The sequence below is a fragment of the Rattus norvegicus genome, chromosome 16, assembly GCF_021556685.1.
Source record: "Rattus norvegicus strain SHRSP/BbbUtx chromosome 16, alternate assembly SHRSP_T2T, whole genome shotgun sequence".
Taxonomy (NCBI): domain Eukaryota; kingdom Metazoa; phylum Chordata; class Mammalia; order Rodentia; family Muridae; genus Rattus; species Rattus norvegicus.
The window spans coordinates 11209474-11221697 of NC_141549.1; the positions used below are offsets into that span (position 1 = coordinate 11209474).

At 41.2% G+C, this 12224-nt stretch overlaps 1 long non-coding RNA gene and 1 pseudogene across 2 annotated transcripts in view; one reads left to right on the forward strand and one right to left on the reverse strand.

Moving 5' to 3' along the window:
- LOC146583947 (uncharacterized) overlaps nucleotides 1–12224 on the forward strand; it is a 412373-nt gene that overhangs the window by 45737 nt on the left and 354412 nt on the right.
- Nucleotides 6338–8101, reverse strand: LOC148000383 (ral guanine nucleotide dissociation stimulator-like; annotated as a pseudogene).

A 12224-nucleotide genomic window follows, 5' to 3' on the forward strand; every position in this document is an offset into this window, starting at 1 on the left:
TTACATGACCTTGTATGTGTTCTGTGTGGAATGAGATCACATGCACGCCTGTGACAGCAGCAGCCCCACAATGTCAGTGTGCCTGCCTAGGAATTGTCTTTCACAGAGTCGGTTTCTACCATGTTGATCATTTTAGGGCTTAAGCCAGTAGCTTTACAGCCCTTTGTGATCCTCTGACCTAGGATCATCCAACCACTTACAAGATGGACGCTGGCCCCCTAGCACTCTTTCAGAGTGGATTCATCCTCCATTGCTTCTTCTTTTAATTCCTGCTTGTGTCTTGATCTGATTCCCTTCAATGGTCGGCTGTGTCCTGTCATCTGCAAGAAAACTTTCTCTTTCCTTAATATCATTTAGTGCTGGTGCTTGTCAAAGTAACTGAATGAAACCTGAACAGAACACACCACACTTTCTCTGTGCCCATCATGTGTCAAGTGGCAGCCATCACTTCTCTAGTTCCTAATCATTCTTCCTCCTCTATCCCATCTCTTCCGTTATACTCTGTTTCCTTTTTCTGCTCCTCTCAGTAACATTTGCTCCGAAGTCATTCACTCTTTATCCCCTGGTCATCTCCCTCCTTCCAACACAGTGTCTGGGTCACAGTTTAACAAGCCAGTGATGTGAGGGGTAAACACCAAGTGCATGAGATCAGAATTCCCTGCTACTCCACAGTGGTGGGCGGTGTTACAGTTAATTACTATGTTGTCTCCCTTGCCAAATGGAGTAGAGTTGAGTTCATTGCTCCTGTACTCTTCCCTCTGACGTTACTTAGATTCTTTTGTTTAAATTCCCAAAAATTGTTCAGGATCTCCTGGATGTTCATATTCATGTGCATGGTTATGCCTCAAGGTACATGTGTGGAGGGCATTGCATGATAGCTTTGTTATATGTGTTAGGTTTATCTGTGCATGTTCATTTGAGAAAGTACATGGGAGTGCTTACATGCATACATTCAAGCAAACATTTGCATCTATGGATGTGTGTCCATGTGTTTTTTCCTTTTTGGGGGGAGTGTGTGTGTGTGTGTGTGTGTGTGTGTGTGTGTGTGTTGTGTATGTGAGTTTTGGTAGAATGTAACATTCTTTATGGGTTAAGGAAAAAGTTAGAATTCCTTAAAATGACTTGGTACACAAATAACCCTGGGAACTAACTCTCTCTTCAAAGGAACCTAGGTCCACATCATGGTCTTGATCTGTGTCCTCTGGTGAGACAAAATAAAACACAATAGACAAACGCTAAGTCTCTTCATGGCTCTGTTCCTAGAAGCAGACGAGCTGTGGAATCTATTGGTAATGGGAGCAGGGACATCTAAGTTCAGAGGATTCGTCTGTGAAGATGCCACTTCCACTTGATAAGTTGAAAATTCTCAAGAGATGAAAAGCCTGTATAGAGAAGGATTATGTGACATGAGAATTATGTTCCAAGCGTCTAGGAGTCTGATCATGTCATGCAAGTTAGCCACACAACTCCCTTCACTGCCATAGTATTGATATGAATCATGTAGATGCACCACCACACTAGAATTAATAATAGAACTGTGATAGAAAAGCTGAGGAAGAGTAGTTATTACCACTGATCTAGTGAGATTAGGAATTAAAACATTGATTGTAAGTCAGAGAGTACTGTAGAGCAGTATAGAGTCAACAAAATTGTGGACTTCCAAGATGGCTGACTTCTTCTTCATTGTCTTTTCCTGCATAACACTTGGTAGTTTAACACCAATGACTGGTACCGCTTTTCTCTGTCAGTAGCTGCTCAACATCCCCTTCTTCCTGCTGATTTTGCGTGTGAACTACTTCAATTCCTGATCAACATGTGCTTTTTGGGTAATTTTTTTAAAATTGTGTTTTTCATGGATATTTTTTGTTTTAGATTTCAAATGTTATCTGCTTTACCCCCTTACCCATATTCTCTTCCCAACGCCCCTTTTCTCTGAGGATGCTCCCACTCCCACCCACCCACTCCACCCTCAAGACCCTGGCATTATCCTACATTGGGGAACAGAGTCTTCACAGGACCAAGCACTTTTACTCTTTATGATTCTGGACAATGGCATCCTCTGCTATATGTTTGGCTGGAGTCCTGGGACACTCCAGGTGTACTGATTGGTTGGTGGTTTGGTCCCTGGGAGGTCTGATGGGATGTGTTTGTTTGATATTGTTGTTCTTCTTACGGGGTTACAAATCCTTCTGCTCCTTCAGTCTTTTCTCTTTCTCCTCCATTGCGTTCCCCTTGTTCAGTCCAATGTTAGCTGCAACCATCCTCATCTGTGTCAGTAGGGTCCAGCAGAGCCTCTTAGGAGTCAGGCATACCTGGCTCCTTTCAGCTAGCACTTCTTGGAATCAGCAATAGTGCCTGAGTTTGGAGCCTGCATTTTGAATATGTCTCCAGGTGAGGCAGTCTCTGGAAGACCTTCTCTTTAGTCTATCTTCACTCTTTGTTTCTGTCTTTCCTGCCCTGAGTATTTTGTTCTCCCTTTTATGAAGGAATGAAGCATTCACATTTTGTTCTTCCTTCTTCTTGAGCTTGTTATGATCTGTTAATTTTTTCTTAGGTAGTTCAAGCTGTTGGCCTACTATCCACTTTGCAGCGAGTGTAGTCCATGTGCCATGTGTGTTCCTTTGTGACTGGGTTACTTCTCTCAGGTTGGTATTCTCAAGTTCCTTCCATTAGCCTAATAATTTCATGTAATCATTGTTTTTAATAGCTGTGTAGTACTCCTGTATGTACTGCATCACATTTTATGCTCTGTTCAGGAGGTTTTCCCTGTGTTTATTTGTTCAAGGCTTTTCTCCACCTTCCTTCTATTAGTTTCAGTTTGTCTCATTTTATGTGGAGATCTTTGATCCACTTGACTAGAGCTCTGTACAAGGAGATAAGAATGGATCAATTTGCATTCTTTGCCATGCTGACCTCCACTTGAACTAGCACCATGTTGAAAATGCTGTCTTTCTTCAATTGCATAATTTTAGGTCCTTTGTGTAAGATCAAGTGAACATAGGTGTATGCGTTCATTTCTAGGTCTTCAGTTCTATTCTATTGATTGACCTGCCTGTCTCTGTACCTATATTATGAAGTTTTTGTCAAGACCTTTTTTTTATACACCTTTAGGTCAGGAAGGGTGAATTCCCAAGAATTCTTTTATTGGTTAGAAAACTTGTTGAAATCCTAACTTCTTTTTTTCTTTCCCAAATGATTTTGCAAATTGCTTGTTCTAATTCAATGAAAATTGGATTCAAATTTTAATGGGGATTCCATTGAATCTGTAGATGTCTTTGGCCAAGATGGTCTTTTCTATATTAATCCTGCCAATCTATGAGCCTGGGAGAACTTTCCATCTTCTGGAATCTTCTTTGATTTATTTCTTCAAAGACTTGAAGTTCTTGTCATAAAGATCTTTCAATTGTTTGATTAGAGTCACACCAAGGTATTTTATAGATATTTGCGGCTATTGTGAACATTTCCCTATTTTTTTTCTCATCCTGTTTATCCTTGAGCAGATAAGGTCTACTCATTTGTTTGCATTAATTTTATATCCAACTACTTTACTGAAGTTGTTTATTAGCTGCAGAGGTACTCTGTTGGAATTTTTGGGATCATTTGATTATACTATCACATGGCCGGCAAATAATTGTATTTTGACTTCTTCCTTTCCAGTTTGTATCCCACTGAACTCTTTTTGTTTTCTAATTGCTCTGGCTAGGTCTTCAAGTATTATATTTAATAAGTGGGGAGAGAGTGGGCATCCTTATATAGTTCCTGATTTCAGTGGGGTTATTTCAAATTTCTCTCAATTTAGTGTGATGTGGGCTGCTGGTGTGCTATATATTTCTTTTACTATGTTGAGGTATGGCCCTTGAATTATGGCTGATCTGCACATGTTATGCCACACCTATAAGCCAGTCACCCATATAGACTTTTGGGAAATTGACCGTCTCAAAAGAGGGAAGGGAACTTTCTTAATGACCCTTAAAATAACATTCATAGAAACAACCCCTGACTTTTGTGTTCTTGAATGCTTCTTTTTTCTCCTTCTCCATTTCTCTGTGAATTTGTCAGGTGCTGTGTGTCTTGGTGAGTCTTTTTGTCTCTGTTCTTATTACTCTGTCTGTCTCTCTGTGTCTCTGACCCTGTCTCTCCCTGTTTCCCTTCATTCCTCCCTCCCTCCTTCCCTCCCTCCATTCCTCCCTGCCTACTTCCCTTCTGGCCTCCTTTCTTTCCTCCTTCCTTTCCCCTCTCTCTTTTCTGACTCTCTTTTTCTTTCCACCAGCACTGTCCACATCATGTCTAACAGTTCCTCCTTCATTCATCTTCAGAATAGGGCAGTCCTTTCATGTGTATTTACCAACCCTGGCTCTTTAGTTTGCATTAAGATTGGGCACTTCCACTTGTATTCAGGCTAGAGCTTGAAACCCAGTAAGGTGAGAGGCTCCCATGCACAGGCAACAGAGTCAGAGACAGCCCCTGCTCCCAGTATTAAGACTTTACAAGTAGATGAACCTACGGAATTGTTACAAGGTGCTGAGGGCCTCATTTAGTAAAATGTATTCTAAGAGGTCCCCATGCAGGCTCTGATGGACTGTTCCTTCTCTGAATCCTATAGGCTCAGCTTGACTGGATATTTTATTTTCATCTTCTGATGTCGTTTAACACCAGATCCTATGAAATTTCATCCCAACTTTTTTACAAAGTTTTCTAAGCTCTACTCAATATCTGGTTGTTTGTCCTTCTTTTTCTTTCCATAATGTTCTAAGTGAAGCTTTTCTGATTCACTTAGAAATTAAATTCAGAGATTGGTTTTGGCCCAATCCCTGTCTATATCAGAATGATGTTAGTAATCATTTCATTGACATAATTTTTTATTCACTCTTTTCTATCCCGTTTTTGTATGCATCTGTGCCTCTGGGCAGTCTAGCCTGGACAATAACACTCTCCTGGCATAGGTCTCAAATGTATCAAGGCATTTATTAGACACTTTCTCAATTTCTATGCCCCCTTTACTACAGCACATCTTTTAGGCTGTACACAATATAGGTGAAATTTTTTAGTGGCTTGGCTAATATGCTAATGTGACAACTAGAAATCTTTCTGGTTACAGGAAAAGTCTCAATATCCCCAACCACTAGGAATCTGATCTGGAATCACACCTCATAGATTCCTAGAAGTTTCCACTGTGCTAGGTTTCTAGCTTTTCCCAGAGATATCCCCAATTCTAAATTACATCTCAAAGACTTTCCCATTATCCTCCCCAATTGATTCTTCCTTTCCCATCTCTACTCTTCATTTAGACCCCTCCCATAACTATTCCCCACCCCAATACCAAAATGTAGATGTCCATTTTCTTCCTCTTCACAGTGAGATGCATGCATCTGTATCTTGGGTCCTTTGATTGCTTAGCTTGTTTCGTATGTGGATTACAGCATTCTTATTCTTTACTTTAAAAGTAATTTCCACATATATCTGAGTTTATATTCTATTTGTTTTCTTTTTCCATTTATTTGCCAGGATGGAACAACATGTGCATTTTAAGAGCTGTAGATCACTCCAGTGCGTAAATATTAACTATTTCATTTATCCATTCTTCAGTGGAAGGATTTTAGGTTTTTTTCTAGGCATTAACCATAACGATTGTATGATGATAGTTTTGTAAGTAAGATACTAGTATGCCTTTGTCTTACATGTGATTTAGATGTGACTTGTATATCGTCTCAAGAAAACACTATTTAAGACATTTAACTTTTATACTTCCGCATGTCAATTAATTGTTTAAATGCTTATGTTTATCTATTTAAAATTATTTTTGTTCCTTTAAAAACTTTGAATAAATTTAAAATAATTTCTCAAATAGAATATTTAAAATTTGCAGACATTTTTTCCTCACTATTAGACAGCTTTTACACAATGTAAACCAAATACTAACAATTTATTAAAAAAAATACCTAAAACATTGAAAACATCAGAAGGAGTAAAAAGGCTGTTTTTCATGGGAGGGGAAGGCTGGCTGTGGGGTTGGAACTGCTGCTGGATTGAAATCAGCAGCTGATCATGAGGGGCAGGAGCAGCACCTAAGCTATAGGACAGACTCCAATTGAAGATCACAGGTGACAGGGCCACTCTCTAAATAGGTAGGCCTGTTTTTGCAAGCAGGAGATGACTGAAAGATACACTGTATCTAGAGACATACTGAGACACAGGTTCCACAGCTGCTATCATGTGTGCTGTCTGGTCTGCTTCTGCCAACAACTCATGGGTCAAAGATCTTTTGGAGGTTTTAGTGCACTCCAGCTCTGGTGCACAAGTTGGTTCAGGCTCCAGATTGTCTCTTTTCCCCGTTGGTTTAAACCCATTCAATCTGTGGTTCTGAGGATGTGTGTCTCCCCAGATCTGAGTCTTCCTCATCTTTCCCTGGGAATCCTTGGCATGTTCTTCCTCCAACTGTGTCAGCAACCTCTTGACACGGACACACTAAGATCACACTGGGGCATGTATACACTCAAGTAGCCCTTCAGGTATTTCAGAGACAACAGGTCTGATGGGTCACAATAGTCCTCAGGGTTCATGTCCATCCATGTTTCCAAGAAGGTACAGAGGGTGTTCTTTACTTGTTCATCCTCTTTTGAATAAGGGCTGAAGTATGCGTACCTAGAGAACACCAGAGAGATTGTCTCCTCTAAAGTTCCATGCCCCTCACCTAATACTTGCAGTCCTGTCTGCTCTCAGATTTATTACTTCACCTGTACACCATAGGTGCTTTCAATGTATCTGTGCAAAAGTTGAACACAAGCGTCTCTATCCACACATCTCCTTGGTCACATGGTTTCCTGGATTACACTTCATGAGTCTCTACTTTGTACACATCTCTAGTGGGTACTCCAAAATTTCTAGAACCTCCTTTATATATGAGAAAATTGTATCCATCAAGGCCTTAGGAATCTTGGGGGAAGGAGAAAGTGCCTTCTCAAGGGAGAGGGCTTAGCTACATCCACTTTAGGGTCTCAGCCTGGGACAGCCCAAGTGGTAGATCAAGCTTGGGAGAAGGAATTACTTAATGCATGGGTTCTTACAATTATGTAGACAACAAAGAGATGGAGACAGAGACTTAGATGGACACAGAGACTGAGATGGAGACAGAGATAGATCCTGTAATGAACAGGGAGAGTGCAAAGAAAGATAAAGAAAAAGGGAAAAGATGGGGAGATGAGATATAGGAAAGAGAGAAAAACAGACAAAGAGAGAAGGTCAACAACAGATATAAACAAACATACACATATACACACAAGCACACACGTGCATACACACACACACACACACACACACAGAGAGAGAGAGAGAGAGAGACAGTCAGAGACAGAGAGACAGACAGAGACAGAGCGGCAGGTACAGATATTGAGAGAAAAAGAGAGAGAATGTGTGAGAGAGAAACAAAGAGGGACAGAAATGGGGAAAAAACAGATAAATGAGAGAAAGAGAAAGGCAGAGACACAGAGAGAGGCAGAGAGAGATAGAGACAGACAGAGACAGAAACACACAAACAGAGGAAGGGAGGGAAAATCCTGAAACCATCAGGAAGCTCTGAGAACTATGGGCTTGAAGATGGGCACTCACCTCACAAACAGCAGGACCAATACCTGTAGGGGTGTCACAAAGCTTCTATATGTAGTCAGAAAAGCTAGGACAGCCAAGGGTTCCCTTTCCTGCAGAAAAGGCACCAGCGTGTTCATCTGCTCAACCACAGTCTGTGCCCTGATCCATGCCTCTCTCTGGGGCTCCATCAGGTTCTTTTCAAGAGAATTCTCAACCTGAAAAACTTCAAAGTGGATGGTTGAAACTGTCAGAAATATGCAAATATCTGATTGGTTCTCCTCATTCCAAGATTCCCTGAATTATTTCTATTAAAAACAGCAAGAGAAAACAGAGTGGGTACCTGGTCTGTGTAGTCTTGTCCTTGGCTGACTTTGGTCAATTTTTCCACCATTTGGGAAAATGGCCACAGGCGTTGATGGCAAGAGTGAACCCTGTGCATTCAGACACCATCATGTCTCCCCCTGTTGCCTTTCTTAAGGCTTGAGGCTCGAGTAGTCTGAAAACAGTAAGAAAACATCCTGCCCTCTCTACAGTCTCTAACCAGTGAGCCTGCAGGCCTTGCTCTAACCAGTGGGCTGTCTGGTTAACAAGGGTCTGTATTGTTAGGTCATTTTCAAGAGGGTGGTTTCATTACTGTCTCTTTTTAACAGGACTTCCCTTAAAGGCCCCCGTGTCCACACCCAATTCCTAGGTGCACAAATTCACACAGGTACACATCTGTTTCCCACTCCACTGTTCCCAGAGATATCTCAAAATAGGCAGCACCTCAGTTTTGCAAGCTGAGTGTCTACTGTTGAACTGAATCAGCAGACTCATAAATTCTGCCCTAATTTTCCCAATCTACCATAAACATAAACCTAGGCATGTTTCCTAGCATTTATATAACCTAGTATGTGTTTTGTGTGGAATGAGATCACATGAATACCTGTGACAGTCAACAGCCCCACAATATCAGTGTGCATGCATAGGAACTGTCTTTCCCAGCGTTAGTTTCCACCACCAAGATCATTTTACGGGTTAAGCCCAGAGGTTTACAGCCCTTTGAGAACAGCTGACCTAGGAACATCCAATGGCTTACCAGATGAAAGCTGGCCCCCTAGCACTCTTTCAGAGGGGATTCAGCCTCCATTGCTTCTTCTTTCAATTCCTGCTTGAGTCCTTGATCTGATTCTCTCCAGTGTTGGACTGTGGTCTGTCACCTGCAAGAAAACATTCTCTTTTCTTAGTAGCATTTAGTCCTGGTCCTTAGCACAGCAACTGAATGAAACTTGAGCAACCATCACCACCCTTTTTCTGTCCCCACCCTGTGGTGTGTGGCAGCCATCACTTCTCTACTCCCTCATCTCCCTCACTCCCTTCTATCCCATCTCTTCCTCTAGATTTTTTCTACTCTTACCAGTGGTTTTGCTCCAAAGTCATTCAATCTTCATTTCCTGGTCAACTCCCTCCTTCAAACTAAGTGTCTGTGTCATGGTTTATCAAGCCAGTGAGCAGAGGGATCCACATCACGTGCATGAGTTCAAACTTCCCTGCTACTCCACAATGGTGGGCAGTGTTATATTAAATTATTAAATTGTTTCCCTGCCAAATGAAGTAGAGTTTTGTTCCTTGCTCCTTTGCTCTTCCTTGGGATGTTTTCTTAGTTTCTTTGGTTCCAGTACCCATAAGTTGTCAGGTTCTTCTGCAAGTGCACATGCATGTGCATGCTAGGCCCTCACAGTACATGAGAGGATGGCATGCACATGAGAACATTCTTTCATATACTATGTGCATTTTTGCCTGGCAAGGCATGAAACTACATGGGAGTGCTTACATGCATACATGCTAACTTGCATTTATATTTGTGTTTGTGTGTGCATGTGTCTGGATTTTAGTGTTTGTGTGTGTTTGTGTATGCGTGTGTGTGTATGTGTCTGGGGGTGTATGTGTTGGTAGACATGAAAAGCCTGTATAGTGAAGGTTATACAACAGAAGCATAATGTCCCAAGCATCTAAGACACTGATCATGTTACCAAGAATAAGCCACAAAACTCCCATAGTTTCCTTACAGCAGCACAGGCATGAATCAGGGAGAGGCCCCACTGCACTAAAATTTATACTTATAATTGTGATGGCAAAGCAGTGGAAGACTAAATATTACCACCGACACAGCGAGATTGTGAGTTGAAAACATTGAATGTAAGGCAGAGAGTACAGTAGAGGAGCCAGTGTGGAGCAGCACAATTTGTGGAGCTCCAGGAGGACTGGCTTCTCTTCATTGTCTTGACCTGCATAAAACTTGGTAGATTAACACAAAGGATTGGTAAAGCTTTTCTCAATCCTTAGCTGCTCAAAATCCCCATCTTCCTGCTGTTCTTAAGCCTGAACTAGTTCAAGTAGTCCTGATCAACCCATGCTTTTATGCTATGATTTTGTCTAATTTTATTAATTTTTTCTTGTATATTATGTTTTTAGATTTCAAAGGTTGTCCCCTCCCCCATATCCCCTTCCCATGATCCAGCTTCTATGAGAATGCTCCCACTCCCACCCACCCACTACACCAAGAACACCCTGTCATTATCCTATGTTGGGGAATGGAGTTTTCATAGGACCAATGTCTTTTCCTCTTATTGAGGTTGGACAATGCCATCCTCTTCTACCTGTGTGGCAGGATTCCTGGGTCCTTCAACGTGTACTGACTGAGTGTTGGTGTGGTCCCTGGGAGCTCTGGTGTGATATCTTTGGTCCACATTGTTGTTGTTCTTATGGGGTTGCAAATCCCTTCTCCTCCTTCAGTCTTTTCTCTAACTTCTCTCTTCTTGTCACCTTATTCAGTACAAAGGTTACATTTATATCAGCAGGACTAGAGCAGAGCCAGTCTGGAGTCACCCATATCTGGCTATTGTGAGCAATCACTTCTCCGAATGAGGAATAGTGATTGGGTTTGGTGGATGCATATGGGATGGATGCCCAGGTGGGGCAGTCACTGGATGATTTCCTTCTGTTCAGTCCAAGCTCCACTCTTTGGTTCTGTATTTCCTCTCCTGAGTATTTTGTTCTCCCTTCTAAAAATAATGAAACATTCACATTACAGTCTTCCTTTTTCTTGAGCTTCATATGATGGTTGAATTTTTTCTTAGGTATTCCAAACTTTGTGGCTAAAATGCTATTTTCAACGAGTGTATACTATGTGTGTTCTTTTGTGAGTGGGTTATGACACTAAGGTTGGTATTTTCTAGTTCTATCCTTTTGGCTAAGATTTCATGTTGTCAATTGTTTCTAATAGTTCAGAAGTACTCCTGTGTGTAAATATATCACCTTTCTTTATCCACTCCTCTGTTTATGGACACCTGGTTCTTTCTAGGTTCTGGTTATTATAAATAAGGTTGATATGAACATAGTGCAGCATGTGTCTTGTTATATGTTGAAGAACTTTTTGGGTGGATGACCAGGAATGATAAGGCTGGATCCTCAGATAGTACTATTTTCAATCTTTTAAAAAGTTCTGGATTAATTTCCAGGATGGATGTACCAGCTTTGGATACACCAACAGTGGAGGAGGATTCCTCTTTTTCCATATCCTTGTCAGCATCTTCTATCACCTGAGTTTTTGATCTTAGCCATTCTGACAGTGATGTGTAAACTGGTATCTCAGGGTATTTTTCTATATCAATTCCATGATGACTAAGAATGTTGTACAGTTCTCTTTTTTTAATTCATTAATTATTTCATTGTTTCCTTCAATTTTCATTCATGAATTCATGCACTCATTCAATCATGTATACACTCCATATTTAATTCTGCTTAGATCCAACCCCGGAAGGCACCACATGGCATCCATCCACCTGGATCCCCTGCTACATGCCAACTGTCTTCCCAAGGATGTGCGCATCCTACCCAGTCCACAGGACTCCTAAACTTCCTGGGACCTCTTCCTGAGTTAGCTCTGTTTTCTATAAATGAACCCAGACTGGGGAGTTCTCTGTTATGCAAGTGTTGGTGGCCTCATCTCAGCTGGTTTGTGTTGCCTGGTTGATGATCCACTGTCTAAGAAATCTCAGGGGTCCAGGTTAATTGAGACCGCTGGTCCTACTACAGGGTTGACTTTCTCCTTAGCTTCCTTCAACATTTCCATGATTCAACCAGAGGGGTCACCACCTTCTATTCTTTAGTGGGTGCACATTTTCTTAGGTGTTTTTAGTATGTTTAGGCTTGGGCCTTGAAGTGTGTCAGATCAGGAAAAGTTTATGCAAAAGCAATAAGTCTGTTTTGAAATTGACCAACCCTAAGGAGGGGAGGGAAACATCATAAATTTTTTTTTCTAGAAAAAAAAAACCCATAAACACTAATCATTGTACAAAATCTTTGAATATATCGGTGTCAGGTCGCTAGATATGCATGTACTACTGTGACACAAATATTGTGGGAGTAACCAAGAGATATCTGCCTTGACTTAGGATTCACTCACTGACATGAACAACACACCTGACACTGCGTGGCTGACTAAGAACCTTAGAGTAGATTGCTGAGTAACCTGGGGATAATGTCAATAGGAATACTCTGCAAAAGAAAGAGTAAAAACATGATTTCTCATGATCTTTTATATTCATAGAGCAGTGCCCTGCTCAATTAGCATCAGAGCAGCGTCCTTTGGAAGTAGA